Source organism: Cryptomeria japonica, unplaced genomic scaffold (genome assembly GCF_030272615.1).
Source record: "Cryptomeria japonica unplaced genomic scaffold, Sugi_1.0 HiC_scaffold_661, whole genome shotgun sequence".
In the NCBI taxonomy this organism is placed as follows: Eukaryota; Viridiplantae; Streptophyta; class Pinopsida; order Cupressales; family Cupressaceae; genus Cryptomeria; species Cryptomeria japonica.
The window spans coordinates 52,501-69,867 of record NW_026729454.1 but is presented as its reverse complement, the minus strand read 5'-3'; the positions used below and the strand labels follow the sequence as shown (position 1 = coordinate 69,867).

The 17,367-nt window shown below is 61.6% G+C and overlaps 3 non-coding genes across 3 annotated transcripts; all 3 read left to right on the top strand.

Moving 5' to 3' along the window:
* Window positions 1–4,928: 4,928 nt before the first annotated feature.
* LOC131872558 (5S ribosomal RNA) lies at window positions 4,929–5,047 on the top strand. Its single transcript, XR_009370697.1, has one exon. It is a non-coding gene; the product is annotated as a 5S ribosomal RNA (ribosomal RNA).
* Window positions 5,048–11,112: 6,065 nt separating this feature from the next.
* LOC131872557 (5S ribosomal RNA) lies at window positions 11,113–11,231 on the top strand. The gene has a single exon (XR_009370696.1). It is a non-coding gene; the product is annotated as a 5S ribosomal RNA (ribosomal RNA).
* Window positions 11,232–17,147: 5,916 nt separating this feature from the next.
* LOC131872556 (5S ribosomal RNA) lies at window positions 17,148–17,266 on the top strand. Its single transcript, XR_009370695.1, has one exon. It is a non-coding gene; the product is annotated as a 5S ribosomal RNA (ribosomal RNA).
* Window positions 17,267–17,367: the final 101 nt, after the last annotated feature.

Sequence of the window (17,367 nt, the reverse complement as noted above, 5' to 3'; positions counted from 1 at the left end):
ATATCGAATCGGTCATCGGACCCAACTTCCGACTTCATCCATACCGTAGGGTCTTTGAGGTTGGCGCGGTGCGCTCAACCCGGGGAGTCGACCCAACGAAGCATACACCTCCCCTATATAAGCTATTTGTCCGATTCCCACACCTGTGTAGCTTGCACCTCCGATCAGGACATCGACCCCAACTTCCGAACTCGACTAAAAAGACCGCACCAGCACCTTGGTGTGCACCTTGCAACGCACAGTGCCAACATTCGCCTTCCTGCACATGGCAGGTCATCGGACCCAAATTCCGACCTCATGAGCATACCTACTAATCGAATCGGTCATCGGACCCAACTTCCGACTTCATCCATACCGTAGGGTCTTTGAGGTTGGCGCGGTGCGCTCAACCTGGGGAGTCGACCCATCGAAGCATACACCTCCCCTATATAAGCTATTTGTCCGATTCCGACACCTGTGTAGTTTGCACCTCCGCTCAGGACATCGACCCCAACTTCCGAACTCGCCTGCAACGACCGAACCAGCGCCTTGGTGCGCACCAAAAGTGCGCACTTTTGGAGGGCACTTTTGTGCGCTCCAAAGGTGCGCACTTTTGGAGGGCACTTTTGTGCGCTCCAAAGGTGCGCACTTTTGGAGGGCACTTTTTGGAGGGCACTTTTGTGCGCTCCAAAGGTGCGCACTTTTGGAGGGCACTTTTTGGAGGGCACTTTTCTGCGCTCCAAAGGTGCGCACTTTTGGAGGGCACTTTTTGGAGGGCACTTTTCTGCGCTCCAAAGGTGCGCACTTTTGGAGGGCACTTTTTGGAGGGCACTTTTCTGCGCTCCAAAGGTGCGCACTTTTGGAGGGCACTTTTTGGAGGGCACTTTTCTGCGCTCCAAAGGTGCGCACTTTTGGAGGGCACTTTTGTGCACTCCAAAGGTGCACACTTTTGGAGGGCACTTTTTGGAGGGCACTTTTCTGCACTCCAAAGGTGCGCACTTTTGGAGGGCACTTTTTGGAGGGCACTTTTGTGCACTCCAAAGGTGCGCACTTTTGGAGGGCACTTTTTGGAGGGCACTTTTGTGCGCTCCAAAGGTGCGCACTTTTGGAGGGCACTTTTTGGAGGGCACTTTTGTGCGCTCCAAAGGTGCGCACTTTTGGAGGGCACTTTTGTGCACTCCAAAGGTGCGCACTTTTGGAGGGCACTTTTCCTGCGCTCCAAAGGTGCACACCTAGGTGAGCACCTTCGACCACACCTTGTAGCACACCAAACTCTGACTTTCGACTTCATCCGCAATGCAGGGTCTTTGAGGTTGGCGCAATGCGCACAACCAGGGGAGTCGACCCATCAAACCCAACACCTCCCCTATATAAGCTATTTGTCTGATTCTCATACATGCGTAGCCTGCAGGAGCAATTAGGACATCGACCCCAACTTTCGGCTTCTAAACGAAAACAAGGTCTTTGAGGTTGGTGTAATGCGAACAACTAGGGGAGTCAACCCATCAAACCCAACACCTCCCCTATATAAGCTATTTGTCTGATTCTCATACATGTGTAGTCTACAGGAGCAATTAGGACATCGACCCCAACTTTTGACTTCTTAACGAAAACAAGGTCTTTGAGGTTGACGTAATGCGCACAACCAGGGGAGTCGACCCATCAAACCCAACACCTCCCCTATATAAGCTATTTGTCCGATTCTCATACATGTGTAGCCTACAGGAGCCATTAGGACATTGACCCCAACTTTTGACTTCTTAACGAAAACAAGGTCTTTGAGGTTGGCGTAATGCGCACAACCAAGGGAGTTGACCCATCAAACCCAACACCTCCCCTATATAAGCTATTTGTCTGATTCTCATACATGTGTAGCCTGCAACAACGATTAGGACATCCACCCCAACTTCTGAATTCGTCTGCGTTGACCGCACCAAAGGTGCACGCCTTGGTGCTCACCAAAATCCGACTTCCGACTTCTTCTGCTATGCGGGGTCTTTGAGGTTGGCGCAGTGCGCACAACCAGGGGAGTCAACCCACCGAATGCAACACCTCCCCTATATAAGCTATTTGTCTGATTCTCATACATGCGTAGACTGCAGCAATGATTAGGACATCCACCCCAACTTTTGACTTCTTAAACAAGACAGGGTCTTTGAAGTTGGTGCAGTGCACACAACCAGGGGAGTCGACCCATCAAACGCAACACCTCCCCTATATAAAGCTATTTGTCCGATTCTCATACGTGTAGTCTGCAGCAGCGATTAGGACATCGACCCCAACTTCCGAATTCGTTTGCATTGACCGCACCAAAGGTGCACGCCTTGGTGTGCACCTTGGAGTGCACTTTGGTGCTCACCTCGGTGCACACTTTGGTGTGCACCTCGGTGTGCACCAAAGGTGCGCACCTTGGAGCGCACCAAAGGTGTACACTTTGGAGCGCACCACATAGGGTCTTTGAGAGGTTGGCGCAGTGCGCACACCAAGGTGGGTGTTGAGGTGCGTGCCGAGGTGGGTGGGTGCTAGGGTGCGCTCCATGGTGGGTGCCAGGGTGGGTGCGTGCTAGGGTGGATTCCAAAGAGGGTCATAGGGTGGGTGCCAAGGTGGGTTGGTGATATAGTGGGTTCAAAGGTGGGTACTAGGGTGGGTTCCAAGGTGGGTCACAAGTTGGGTGCCAGGATGCGTGGGTGTTAGGTTGGGTGCCAAGGTGGGCTCCTGCGTGGGTGGGTGCTAGGGTGGGTTTCAAGGTGGACGCGAGGGCGGGTGCCAAGGTGGGTAACAAGTTGGGTGTTAGGATGGGTGAGTGCTAGAGTGGGTGCCAAGGTGGGTGGGTGCTAAGGTGGATGCCAAGGTGGTTCACAGGGTGGGTGGGTTCTAGGGTGAGTTCCAAGGTGGGTCACAGGTTTAGTGCTAGGGTGCGTGTCAAGGCGGGTGTCGAGGTGCCTGGGTGCTAGGGTGTGGATGCCAATGTGGGTCATAGGGTGGGTACTAGGGTGGGCTGCAATGTGGGTGCCAAGGTGGGTAACATGCTCGGTTGGTTCTAAATTGGGTGTCAGGGTGGGTGTGCACCCACCTTGCCCGAGGTGGGTGCCAAGGTGCCAGTGTGGGTGGGTGCTAAGGTGGATGCCAAGGTGGGTGAGAAGGTGGGTGATAGGTTGAGTGGTAGGATGGGTGGGTGCCAAGATGGGTCACAGGGTGGGTGCAAGGGTGGGTAGGTGCTAGGGTTGGTGTCAGGGTGGGTGGGTGCTAGGTTGGGTTCCAAGGTGGGTGCGAGGGTGAGTGTCAAGGTGGGTCACAGGTTAGGTGCTAGGATGGGTGAGTGCTAGGGTGCAAAGGTGCCAGGGTGGGTGCTAGGATGGGTCGATGCTAGGGTGAGTGGCAAGGTGGGTCCACAAGTGTCAAGGTGGGTGCCGAGGTGGGTGCCAACTTGGGTTCCAAGGTGGGTGCCAAGTGGGCGACTGCTATGGTGGATGCCAAGGTGGGTCACGGGGTGGGTGCCAAGTTGCTAGGTTGTGTTCCAAGGTGGGTGCCAACGTGGCTGCTAGGGTGCGTGGGTTAAAGGGTGTGTCACAACGTGGGTGCCAGGATGGGTGCGCACCCACACTGGCCAAGACGGGTGCAAGGTTGGGTTCCAAGCCCGGTCACAGGCTGGGTGCTAGGATGGGTGGGTGCCAAGGTGGGCACCAGGGTGGGTGCACCCACCCTGGCCAAGGTGGGTCACGGGGTGGGTCCTAGGGTGGGTAACAGGGTGGGTACTAAGGTGCGTGCCAAGGTGGGTCATGGGGTGGGTGCCAAGGTGGGCACCAGGGTGGGTGTGCACCAACCCTAGCCAGGGTAGGTCACGGGGTGGTTGTCGGGGTGGGCGTCAAGGAGCCAAGGTGGGTGGCAAGTAGCCAAGTTGCGTGCCAAGGTGGGTGTCGGGGTGGGTGCCAAGGATCCAAGGTGGGTGCCAAGGAACCAAGGTGGGTGTCTGGGTGGGTGCCGAGGTGGGAGCCAGGGTGGGTCCCAAGGTGAGTGCAAAGGTGGGTGCCAGGGTCAAGGTGAGTGCCAATGTGGGTTCCAAGGTGCCAGGGTCAGGGTGAGTGCCAATGTGGGTTCAAAGGTGCTAAGTTGGGTGCGAGGTTGGGTGCGAGGGTGGGTGGGTGCCAAGGTGTGCTAGGTGGAAGCCCGGGTGGGTCGGCATCCCATGGGTGTCGAGTTGGGTGCCTGATGGGTGCTTCTTGTCAAGTTTTAGTCGTCGGGACTCATTTCGAGCCTTAGAGGTCGTTTCTTGTCCGGTTGCCCTGTCTTCGACCTGGGAACCCAATTTTGGTCCTCGGGTCCCATTTTTTTTTGTCTCGCATCCCACTTTTGGCCTGTGGCCTTTTCGGGGTCGATTCTCGTTTTGGGCATCAGAGCATGTTTCTTCTCCTAAAACCCAATATTTGTTTATTAAGTCTCGGAACACATTTTTGTTCTCGTGGACCCATCATGGGTCTTGGAACGCATTTGTGGTCCTTGGGTCCCATTTTGCATCCCGAAACTTGTGTTTTGGTGCTTGATCCCTATTTTGGGTGCCCACCTTGCACCAAGTGCGCACCCGGGGCAAACCGAGCGCCTTGGTGCACCGGGGCAAGATCGAGCGTGCACCCGAGGCGCCCCGAACATGCACCAAGGTGCACTCGGCCCACATGTGAGCGCAGGTCGTTGCGCCCGAGGTGGTGTGTGGGCACCGCGTTGCAGACGGGACACTGCACGCACACGACGCCCCGTCCAGGTGCACGCACGTAGGCCGGGCCGGGTGCACACCCGACGCCCTAGCAAGGTGCGCGCACCCGGGCAGGGCTCACACTTGGCGAACGGGGCGCACTTCGCGAGGGAGGGTGTGCACCTCGACGGGGGTGGGTGGCCGGGGTGGATTCGCACGTGGGTCGCGGTTTGCTAAGTACACACTGCGACAAGCTCATAACGGGTGCGATCATACCAGCGTTAGTGCACCGGATCCCATCAGAACTCCGCAGTTAAGCGCGCTTGGGCCGGAGTAGTACTGGGATGGGTGACCTCCCGGGAAGTCCCGGTGTTGCACCCTTTTTTAGTTTTTCGCCGGGCGTCGCAATGCTATTTGAATAAACCTTTTGCCCGTTTGCGTTCTCGTCGGGGCCGGGCCGGGCCGGGGTGCGCTGCCCGCACTACCGCGCGCGCGGGGGCGACACCGAGCGCGCACCCGAGGCGCCCCGAGCACACAGGCCACGGTGCAACCCGGGCGTTGTGCGCGCACCCCGGTGCGCCCGAGGTGCTGCGCGCGCACCCAGGTGAAATCGGTGTGCACCTCGGCCAGTGCGCGCTCGGTCGAGTCGCGCACGTTGGCCAAGGTGCACGGTGATGTTTCTTACTCTAAGGTTCCGCACCAGACGCCCGGGACAGGTGAGCGAAGCTGGGCGGGGCCGGGTGCGCGGCCGGGGCAGGTGCACGCAGCTGGAGAGAGCTTTGGAGCACACCAGAGGTGCGCACCTTGGAGCACACTTCGGAGCGCACCAATGATGCGCTCCATTCAAAAGTTTCCTGAAAAGGCAAAAAAAGTTGAGATTATAGAATTTCCCACTTGAGAGATTGTAAAAAAAAAAAATTTAAAATGAAGGAAACGCGGGTGCCAAGGTGTGCGCGCCCGGGTGCGCAGCCCAGCCAAGGTGTGCGCACCAAGGCGCCCACCCTGGCGAAGGTGCACGCAAGGTGCGCACCCGAGGCAAACCGGACAATTAACCCAACTTTCGACTTCGCGCGCACCTGCGCACCTTGGAGCGCACTTCGGAGCGCTCCTTGGTGCGCACCAATCTTGGGCACCTCGGAGTGCACCATGGCGCCCACCAAGGTGCGCACCCGGGGCAAACCGAGCTCCGACTTCGTGCGCACCTTGGAGCGCACGAAAGGTGCGCACCATGGCGCCCACCAAGGTGCGCAGCCCAGCCAAGGCGTGCGCATCAAGGTGCGCACCCTGGCGAAGGTGCGCACCCGGGGCAAACCGAGCTCCGACTTCGTGCGCACCTTGGAGCGCACAAAGGGTGCGCAACCCAGCCAAGGTGTGCGCACCCCGGGCAAACCGAGCTCCGAATCGTGCGCACCTTGGAGCACACTTCGGAGCCCTCCTTGGTGCGCACCGATGTTGCGCACCTCGGAGCGCACCCGGGGAAAACAATGCAATTAACCCGACTTTCGACTTCGTGGGCACCTCGGAGCGCTCTCGGGTTCGCACCTCGGAGCACACCGAGGTGCGCACCTTTGATGCGCTGCCTTCACCAATTTCCAGAAAAGGCAAGAAAACATTGAGAAGGTGTGCGCACCGAGGTGCCCACCCTGGCGAAGGTGCACGCGAGGTGCGCACCCGGGGCAAACCGGGCTCCGACTTCGTGCACGCCATGCTGCGCACCTTGGAGGGCCATGGTGCGCACCTTGGAGCACACTTCGGAGCGCTCAATGGTGCCCAACCCAGCCAAGGTGCCCACCGCGGCGAAGGTGCACGCGAGGTGCGCACCCGGGGCAAACCGGGCTCCGACTTCGTGCACGCCATGCTGCGCACCTTGGAGGGCCATGGTGCGCACCTTGGAGCACACTTCGGAGCGCTCAATGGTGCCCAACCCAGCCAAGGTGCCCACCGCGGCGAAGGTGCACGCGAGGTGCGCACCCGGGGCAAACCGGGCTCCGACTTCGTGCACGCCGCACCTTGGAGCACACTTCGGAGCGCTCCTTGGTGCGCACCAGGGCGCGCAACCCAGCCGAGGTGCCCACCCCGGCGAAGGTGCACGCGGGGTGCGCACCCGGGGCAAACCGGGCTCCGACTTCGTGCACGCCATGGTGCCCACCGCGGCGAAGGTGCACGCGAGGTGCGCACCCGGGGCAAACCGGGCTCCGACTTCGTGCACGCCGCACCTTGGAGCACACTTCGGAGCGCTCCTTGGTGCGCACCAGGGCGCGCAACCCAGCCGAGGTGCCCACCCCGGCGAAGGTGCACGCGAGGTGCGCACCCGGGGCAAACCGGGCTCCGACTTCGTGCACGCCATGGTGCCCACCGCGGCGAAGGTGCACGCGAGGTGCGCACCCGGGGCAAACCGGGCTCCGACTTCGTGCACGCCGCACCTTGGAGCACACTTCGGAGCGCTCCTTGGTGCGCACCATGGTGCCCACCAGGGCGCGCAACCCCGCCGAAGGTGCACGCGAGGTGCGCACCCGGGGCAAACCGGGCTCCGACTTCGTGCACGCCGCACCTTGGAGCACACTTCGGAGCGCTCCTTGGTGCGCACCAGGGCGCGCAACCCCGCCGAAGGTGCACGCGAGGTGCGCACCCGGGGCAAACCGGGCTCCGACTTCGTGCACGCCATGGTGCGCACCAGGGTGCCCACCGCGGCGAAGGTGCGCACCCGGGGCAAACCGGGCTCCGACTTCGTGCACGCCGCACCTTGGAGCACACTTCGGAGCGCTCCTTGGTGCGCACCAGGGCGCGCAACCCAGCCGAGGTGCCCACCCCGGCGAAGGTGCACGCGAGGTGCGCACCCGGGGCAAACCGGGCTCCGACTTCGTGCACGCCATGGTGCCCACCGCGGCGAAGGTGCGCACCCGGGGCAAACCGGGCTAGGACTTCGTGCACGCCGCACCTTGGAGCACACTTCGGAGCGCTCCTTGGTGCGCACCATGGTGCCCACCAGGCCGCGCAACCCAGCCAAGGTGTGCGCACCAAGGTGCACGCGAGGTGCGCACCCGGGGCAAACCGGGGTCCGGCTTCGTGCACGCCGCACCTTGGAGCACACATCGGGGCGCTCCCGGGTTCGCACCGGCGTTGCGCACCGTGGTGGGCACCTCGGAGCGCACCGTGGTGGGCACCTCGGAGCACACCAAGGTGGGCAGCGAGGTGCGCACCTTTGATGCGATGCCTTCACTAATTTCCATAAAAGGCAAAAAAAAACGAGATTTTAAAATTTCCGTTTTGAAAGATAGTGAGAAAAAGGGAATGCTGGTGCCATCTTGAGCCCGCCCTGGTGCGCAGCCCAGCCAAGGTGTGCGCACCAAGGTGCCCACCCTGGCGAAGGTGCGCGCCCGGGCAATTAACCCAACTTCCAACTTCGCGCGCGCCAGGGTGGGAGCGCACCCAACAACCGGGCCTGGGAAGAGCCAATGCGAGAAACCCCACCAAACGCTCTGACAAAAAAAGAGGGGGCGCTCCAGTAACCCCGCTTCGGAGCGCACCCTGGGCAAACCCAGCCAGGGTGCCCACCCCGGCCAAGGTGCAGGCGAGGTGCGCACCCGGGGCAAACCGGGCTCCGACAACGTGCACGCCGCACCTTGGAGCACACTTCGTAGCGCTCCCGGGTGCGCACCTCAGAGCACACCAAGGTGGGCAGCGAGGTGCGCACCTTTGATGCGCTGCCTTCACTAATTTCCAGAAAAGGCAAAAAAAAGAGGAGATTTTAAAATTTCCGTTTTGAAAGATAGTGAAAAAAACGGAACGCGGGTGCCATCTTGAGCCCGCCCTGGTGCACAGCCCAGGTAAGGTGCCCACCCTGGCAAAGGTGCGCACCCGGGCAATTAACCCTACTTCCGACTTCGTGCGCGCCAGGGTGGCAACCGGGCCTGGGAAGAGCCAATGCGAGAAACCCCACCAAACGCTCCGACAAAAAAAGAGGCGGCGCTCCAATAACCCCGCTTCGGAGCGCAGCCGGGGCAAACCCAGCCAAGGTGCCCACCCCGACGAAGGTGCACGCGAGGTGCGCACCCGGGGCAAACCGGGCTCCGACAACGTGCACGCAGCACCTTGGAGCACACTTCGAAGCACTCCCGGGTGCCCACCGGCGTTGCGCACCGTGGTGGGCAGCGAGGTGCGCACCTTTGATGCGCTGCCTTCACTAATTTCCAGAAAAGGCAAAAAAAAATGAGATTTTAAAATTTCCGTTTTGAAAGATAGTGAAAAAAACGGAACGCGGGTGCCATCTTGAGCCCGCCCTGGTGCGCAGCCCAGGCAAGGCATGCGCACCAAGGTGCCCACCCGCGGTGCACGCCCGGGGCAAACCGGGCTCCGACTTCGTGCAGGCCGCACCTTGGAGCACACTTCGGAGCGCTCCTTGGTGCGCACCATGGTGCCCACCAGGGCGCACCCGGGGCAAACCGGGCTCCGACTTCGTGCACGCCGCACCTTGGAGCACACATCGGAGCGCTCCCAGGTTCGCACCAGCGTTGCGCACCTTTGATGCGCTGCCTTCACTAATTTCCAGAAAAGGCAAAAAAAAACGATATTTTAAAATTTCCGTTCTGAAAGATAGTGAAAAAAACGGAACGCGGGTGCCATCTTGAGCCCTTCCTGGTGCGCAGCCCAGGCAAGTTGTGCGCACCAAGGTGCCCACCCTGGCGGAGGTGCGCGCCCGGGGCAAACCGGGCTCCGACTTCGTGCACTGCATGGTGCCCACCAAGGCGCGCAACCCAGCCAAGGTGCCCACCGCAGCGAAGGTGCACGCGAGGTGCGCACCCGAGGTGCACACCCGGGGCAAACCGAGCTCCGACTTCGTGCACGCCGCACCTTGGAGCACACTTCAGAGCGCTCCTTGGTGCGCACCAGGGCGCGCAACCCAGCCAAGGTGCTCACCCCGGCGAAGGTGCACGCGAGGTGCGCACCCGGGGCAAGCCGGGCTCGGACTTCGTGCACGCCGCACCTTGGAGCACACATCGGAGCGCTCCCGGGTTCGCACCAGCATTGCGCACCTTTGATGCGCTGCCTTCACTAATTTCCAGAAAAGGCAAAAAAAAAAAAAAAACGAGATTTTAAAATTTCCGTTTTGAAAGATAGTGAAAAAAACGGAACGCGGGTGCCATCTTGAGCCCGCCCTGGTGTGCAGCCCAGGCAAGTTGTGCGCACCAAGGCACCCACCCTGGCCAAGGTGGGTCACGGGGTGGGTCCTAGGGTGGGTAACGGGGTGGGTACTAAGGTGCGTGCCAAGGTGGGTCATGGGGTGGGTGCCAAGGTGGGCACCAGGGTGGGTGTGCACCAACCCTAGCCAGGGTAGGTCACGGGGTGGTTGTCGGGGTGGGCGTCAAGGAGCCAAGGTGGGTGGCAAGTAGCCAAGTTGCGTGCCAAGGTGGGTGTCGGGGTGGGTGCCAAGGATCCAAGGTGGGTGCCAAGGAACCAAGGTGGGTGTCTGGGTGGGTGCCGAGGTGGGAGCCAGGGTGGGTCCCAAGGTGAGTGCAAAGGTGGGTGCCAGGGTCAAGGTGAGTGCCAATGTGGGTTCCAAGGTGCCAGGGTCAGGGTGAGTGCCAATGTGGGTTCAAAGGTGCTAAGTTGGGTGCGAGGTTGGGTGCGAGGGTGGGTGGGTGCCAAGGTGTGCTAGGTGGAAGCCCGGGTGGGTCGGCATCCCATGGGTGTCGAGTTGGGTGCCTGATGGGTGCTTCTTGTCAAGTTTTAGTCGTCGGGACTCATTTCGAGCCTTAGAGGTCGTTTCTTGTCCGGTTGCCCTGTCTTCGACCTGGGAACCCAATTTTGGTCCTCGGGTCCCATTTTTTTTTGTCTCGCATCCCACTTTTGGCCTGTGGCCTTTTCGGGGTCGATTCTCGTTTTGGGCATCAGAGCATGTTTCTTCTCCTAAAACCCAATATTTGTTTATTAAGTCTCGGAACACATTTTTGTTCTCGTGGACCCATCATGGGTCTTGGAACGCATTTGTGGTCCTTGGGTCCCATTTTGCATCCCGAAACTTGTGTTTTGGTGCTTGATCCCTATTTTGGGTGCCCACCTTGCACCAAGTGCGCACCCGGGGCAAACCGAGCGCCTTGGTGCACCGGGGCAAGATCGAGCGTGCACCCGAGGCGCCCCGAACATGCACCAAGGTGCACTCGGCCCACATGTGAGCGCAGGTCGTTGCGCCCGAGGTGGTGTGTGGGCACCGCGTTGCAGACGGGACACTGCACGCACACGACGCCCCGTCCAGGTGCACGCACGTAGGCCGGGCCGGGTGCACACCCGACGCCCTAGCAAGGTGCGCGCACCCGGGCAGGGCTCACACTTGGCGAACGGGGCGCACTTCGCGAGGGAGGGTGTGCACCTCGACGGGGGTGGGTGGCCGGGGTGGATTCGCACGTGGGTCGCGGTTTGCTAAGTACACACTGCGACAAGCTCATAACGGGTGCGATCATACCAGCGTTAGTGCACCGGATCCCATCAGAACTCCGCAGTTAAGCGCGCTTGGGCCGGAGTAGTACTGGGATGGGTGACCTCCCGGGAAGTCCCGGTGTTGCACCCTTTCTTAGTTTTTCGCCGGGCGTCGCAATGCTATTTGAATAAACCTTTTGCCCGTTTGCGTTCTCGTCGGGGCCGGGCCGGGCCGGGGTGCGCTGCCCGCACTACCGCGCGCGCGGGGGGCGACACCGAGCGCGCACCCGAGGCGCCCCGAGCACACAGGCCACGGTGCAACCCGGGCGTTGTGCGCGCACCCCGGTGCGCCCGAGGTGCTGCGCGCGCACCCAGGTGAAATCGGTGTGCACCTCGGCCAGTGCGCGCTCGGTCGAGTCGCGCACGTTGGCCAAGGTGCACGGTGATGTTTCTTACTCTAAGGTTCCGCACCAGACGCCCGGGACAGGTGAGCGAAGCTGGGCGGGGCCGGGTGCGCGGCCGGGGCAGGTGCACGCAGCTGGAGAGAGCTTTGGAGCACACCAGAGGTGCGCACCTTGGAGCACACTTCGGAGCGCACCAATGATGCGCTCCATTCAAAAGTTTCCTGAAAAGGCAAAAAAAGTTGAGATTATAGAATTTCCCACTTGAGAGATTGTAAAAAAAAAAAATTTAAAATGAAGGAAACGCGGGTGCCAAGGTGTGCGCGCCCGGGTGCGCAGCCCAGCCAAGGTGTGCGCACCAAGGCGCCCACCCTGGCGAAGGTGCACGCAAGGTGCGCACCCGAGGCAAACCGGACAATTAACCCAACTTTCGACTTCGCGCGCACCTGCGCACCTTGGAGCGCACTTCGGAGCGCTCCTTGGTGCGCACCAATCTTGGGCACCTCGGAGTGCACCATGGCGCCCACCAAGGTGCGCACCCGGGGCAAACCGAGCTCCGACTTCGTGCGCACCTTGGAGCGCACGAAAGGTGCGCACCATGGCGCCCACCAAGGTGCGCAGCCCAGCCAAGGCGTGCGCATCAAGGTGCGCACCCTGGCGAAGGTGCGCACCCGGGGCAAACCGAGCTCCGACTTCGTGCGCACCTTGGAGCGCACAAAGGGTGCGCAACCCAGCCAAGGTGTGCGCACCCCGGGCAAACCGAGCTCCGAATCGTGCGCACCTTGGAGCACACTTCGGAGCCCTCCTTGGTGCGCACCGATGTTGCGCACCTCGGAGCGCACCCGGGGAAAACAATGCAATTAACCCGACTTTCGACTTCGTGGGCACCTCGGAGCGCTCTCGAGTTCGCACCTCGGAGCACACCGAGGTGCGCACCTTTGATGCGCTGCCTTCACCAATTTCCAGAAAAGGCAAGAAAACATTGAGAAGGTGTGCGCACCGAGGTGCCCACCCTGGCGAAGGTGCACGCGAGGTGCGCACCCGGGGCAAACCGGGCTCCGACTTCGTGCACGCCATGCTGCGCACCTTGGAGGGCCATGGTGCGCACCTTGGAGCACACTTCGGAGCGCTCAATGGTGCCCAACCCAGCCAAGGTGCCCACCGCGGCGAAGGTGCACGCGAGGTGCGCACCCGGGGCAAACCGGGCTCCGACTTCGTGCACGCCGCACCTTGGAGCACACTTCGGAGCGCTCCTTGGTGCGCACCAGGGCGCGCAACCCAGCCGAGGTGCCCACCCCGGCGAAGGTGCACGCGGGGTGCGCACCCGGGGCAAACCGGGCTCCGACTTCGTGCACGCCATGGTGCCCACCGCGGCGAAGGTGCACGCGAGGTGCGCACCCGGGGCAAACCGGGCTCCGACTTCGTGCACGCCGCACCTTGGAGCACACTTCGGAGCGCTCCTTGGTGCGCACCAGGGCGCGCAACCCAGCCGAGGTGCCCACCCCGGCGAAGGTGCACGCGAGGTGCGCACCCGGGGCAAACCGGGCTCCGACTTCGTGCACGCCATGGTGCCCACCGCGGCGAAGGTGCACGCGAGGTGCGCACCCGGGGCAAACCGGGCTCCGACTTCGTGCACGCCGCACCTTGGAGCACACTTCGGAGCGCTCCTTGGTGCGCACCATGGTGCCCACCAGGGCGCGCAACCCCGCCGAAGGTGCACGCGAGGTGCGCACCCGGGGCAAACCGGGCTCCGACTTCGTGCACGCCGCACCTTGGAGCACACTTCGGAGCGCTCCTTGGTGCGCACCAGGGCGCGCAACCCCGCCGAAGGTGCACGCGAGGTGCGCACCCGGGGCAAACCGGGCTCCGACTTCGTGCACGCCATGGTGCGCACCAGGGTGCCCACCGCGGCGAAGGTGCGCACCCGGGGCAAACCGGGCTCCGACTTCGTGCACGCCGCACCTTGGAGCACACTTCGGAGCGCTCCTTGGTGCGCACCAGGGCGCGCAACCCAGCCGAGGTGCCCACCCCGGCGAAGGTGCACGCGAGGTGCGCACCCGGGGCAAACCGGGCTCCGACTTCGTGCACGCCATGGTGCCCACCGCGGCGAAGGTGCGCACCCGGGGCAAACCGGGCTAGGACTTCGTGCACGCCGCACCTTGGAGCACACTTTGGAGCGCTCCTTGGTGCGCACCATGGTGCCCACCAGGCCGCGCAACCCAGCCAAGGTGTGCGCACCAAGGTGCACGCGAGGTGCGCACCCGGGGCAAACCGGGGTCCGGCTTCGTGCACGCCGCACCTTGGAGCACACATCGGGGCGCTCCCGGGTTCGCACCGGCGTTGCGCACCGTGGTGGGCACCTCGGAGCGCACCGTGGTGGGCACCTCGGAGCACACCAAGGTGGGCAGCGAGGTGCGCACCTTTGATGCGATGCCTTCACTAATTTCCATAAAAGGCAAAAAAAAACGAGATTTTAAAATTTCCGTTTTGAAAGATAGTGAGAAAAAGGGAATGCTGGTGCCATCTTGAGCCCGCCCTGGTGCGCAGCCCAGCCAAGGTGTGCGCACCAAGGTGCCCACCCTGGCGAAGGTGCGCGCCCGGGCAATTAACCCAACTTCCAACTTCGCGCGCGCCAGGGTGGGAGCGCACCCAACAACCGGGCCTGGGAAGAGCCAATGCGAGAAACCCCACCAAACGCTCTGACAAAAAAAGAGGGGGCGCTCCAGTAACCCCGCTTCGGAGCGCACCCTGGGCAAACCCAGCCAGGGTGCCCACCCCGGCCAAGGTGCAGGCGAGGTGCGCACCCGGGGCAAACCGGGCTCCGACAACGTGCACGCCGCACCTTGGAGCACACTTCGTAGCGCTCCCGGGTGCGCACCTCAGAGCACACCAAGGTGGGCAGCGAGGTGCGCACCTTTGATGCGCTGCCTTCACTAATTTCCAGAAAAGGCAAAAAAAAGAGGAGATTTTAAAATTTCCGTTTTGAAAGATAGTGAAAAAAACGGAACGCGGGTGCCATCTTGAGCCCGCCCTGGTGCACAGCCCAGGTAAGGTGCCCACCCTGGCAAAGGTGCGCACCCGGGCAATTAACCCTACTTCCGACTTCGTGCGCGCCAGGGTGGCAACCGGGCCTGGGAAGAGCCAATGCGAGAAACCCCACCAAACGCTCCGACAAAAAAAGAGGCGGCGCTCCAATAACCCCGCTTCGGAGCGCAGCCGGGGCAAACCCAGCCAAGGTGCCCACCCCGACGAAGGTGCACGCGAGGTGCGCACCCGGGGCAAACCGGGCTCCGACAACGTGCACGCAGCACCTTGGAGCACACTTCGAAGCACTCCCGGGTGCCCACCGGCGTTGCGCACCGTGGTGGGCAGCGAGGTGCGCACCTTTGATGCGCTGCCTTCACTAATTTCCAGAAAAGGCAAAAAAAAATGAGATTTTAAAATTTCCGTTTTGAAAGATAGTGAAAAAAACGGAACGCGGGTGCCATCTTGAGCCCGCCCTGGTGCGCAGCCCAGGCAAGGCATGCGCACCAAGGTGCCCACCCGCGGTGCACGCCCGGGGCAAACCGGGCTCCGACTTCGTGCAGGCCGCACCTTGGAGCACACTTCGGAGCGCTCCTTGGTGCGCACCATGGTGCCCACCAGGGCGCACCCGGGGCAAACCGGGCTCCGACTTCGTGCACGCCGCACCTTGGAGCACACATCGGAGCGCTCCCAGGTTCGCACCAGCGTTGCGCACCTTTGATGCGCTGCCTTCACTAATTTCCAGAAAAGGCAAAAAAAAACGATATTTTAAAATTTCCGTTCTGAAAGATAGTGAAAAAAACGGAACGCGGGTGCCATCTTGAGCCCTTCCTGGTGCGCAGCCCAGGCAAGTTGTGCGCACCAAGGTGCCCACCCTGGCGGAGGTGCGCGCCCGGGGCAAACCGGGCTCCGACTTCGTGCACTGCATGGTGCCCACCAAGGCGCGCAACCCAGCCAAGGTGCCCACCGCAGCGAAGGTGCACGCGAGGTGCGCACCCGAGGTGCACACCCGGGGCAAACCGAGCTCCGACTTCGTGCACGCCGCACCTTGGAGCACACTTCAGAGCGCTCCTTGGTGCGCACCAGGGCGCGCAACCCAGCCAAGGTGCTCACCCCGGCGAAGGTGCACGCGAGGTGCGCACCCGGGGCAAGCCGGGCTCGGACTTCGTGCACGCCGCACCTTGGAGCACACATCGGAGCGCTCCCGGGTTCGCACCAGCATTGCGCACCTTTGATGCGCTGCCTTCACTAATTTCCAGAAAAGGCAAAAAAAAAAAAAAAACGAGATTTTAAAATTTCCGTTTTGAAAGATAGTGAAAAAAACGGAACGCGGGTGCCATCTTGAGCCCGCCCTGGTGTGCAGCCCAGGCAAGTTGTGCGCACCAAGGCACCCACCCTGGCCAAGGTGGGTCACGGGGTGGGTCCTAGGGTGGGTAACGGGGTGGGTACTAAGGTGCGTGCCAAGGTGGGTCATGGGGTGGGTGCCAAGGTGGGCACCAGGGTGGGTGTGCACCAACCCTAGCCAGGGTAGGTCACGGGGTGGTTGTCGGGGTGGGCGTCAAGGAGCCAAGGTGGGTGGCAAGTAGCCAAGTTGCGTGCCAAGGTGGGTGTCGGGGTGGGTGCCAAGGATCCAAGGTGGGTGCCAAGGAACCAAGGTGGGTGTCTGGGTGGGTGCCGAGGTGGGAGCCAGGGTGGGTCCCAAGGTGAGTGCAAAGGTGGGTGCCAGGGTCAAGGTGAGTGCCAATGTGGGTTCCAAGGTGCCAGGGTCAGGGTGAGTGCCAATGTGGGTTCAAAGGTGCTAAGTTGGGTGCGAGGTTGGGTGCGAGGGTGGGTGGGTGCCAAGGTGTGCTAGGTGGAAGCCCGGGTGGGTCGGCATCCCATGGGTGTCGAGTTGGGTGCCTGATGGGTGCTTCTTGTCAAGTTTTAGTCGTCGGGACTCATTTCGAGCCTTAGAGGTCGTTTCTTGTCCGGTTGCCCTGTCTTCGACCTGGGAACCCAATTTTGGTCCTCGGGTCCCATTTTTTTTTGTCTCGCATCCCACTTTTGGCCTGTGGCCTTTTCGGGGTCGATTCTCGTTTTGGGCATCAGAGCATGTTTCTTCTCCTAAAACCCAATATTTGTTTATTAAGTCTCGGAACACATTTTTGTTCTCGTGGACCCATCATGGGTCTTGGAACGCATTTGTGGTCCTTGGGTCCCATTTTGCATCCCGAAACTTGTGTTTTGGTGCTTGATCCCTATTTTGGGTGCCCACCTTGCACCAAGTGCGCACCCGGGGCAAACCGAGCGCCTTGGTGCACCGGGGCAAGATCGAGCGTGCACCCGAGGCGCCCCGAACATGCACCAAGGTGCACTCGGCCCACATGTGAGCGCAGGTCGTTGCGCCCGAGGTGGTGTGTGGGCACCGCGTTGCAGACGGGACACTGCACGCACACGACGCCCCGTCCAGGTGCACGCACGTAGGCCGGGCCGGGTGCACACCCGACGCCCTAGCAAGGTGCGCGCACCCGGGCAGGGCTCACACTTGGCGAACGGGGCGCACTTCGCGAGGGAGGGTGTGCACCTCGACGGGGGTGGGTGGCCGGGGTGGATTCGCACGTGGGTCGCGGTTTGCTAAGTACACACTGCGACAAGCTCATAACGGGTGCGATCATACCAGCGTTAGTGCACCGGATCCCATCAGAACTCCGCAGTTAAGCGCGCTTGGGCCGGAGTAGTACTGGGATGGGTGACCTCCCGGGAAGTCCCGGTGTTGCACCCTTTTTTAGTTTTTCGCCGGGCGTCGCAATGCTATTTGAATAAACCTTTTGCCCGTTTGCGTTCTCGTCGGGGCCGGGCCGGGCCGGGGTGCGCTGCCCGCAC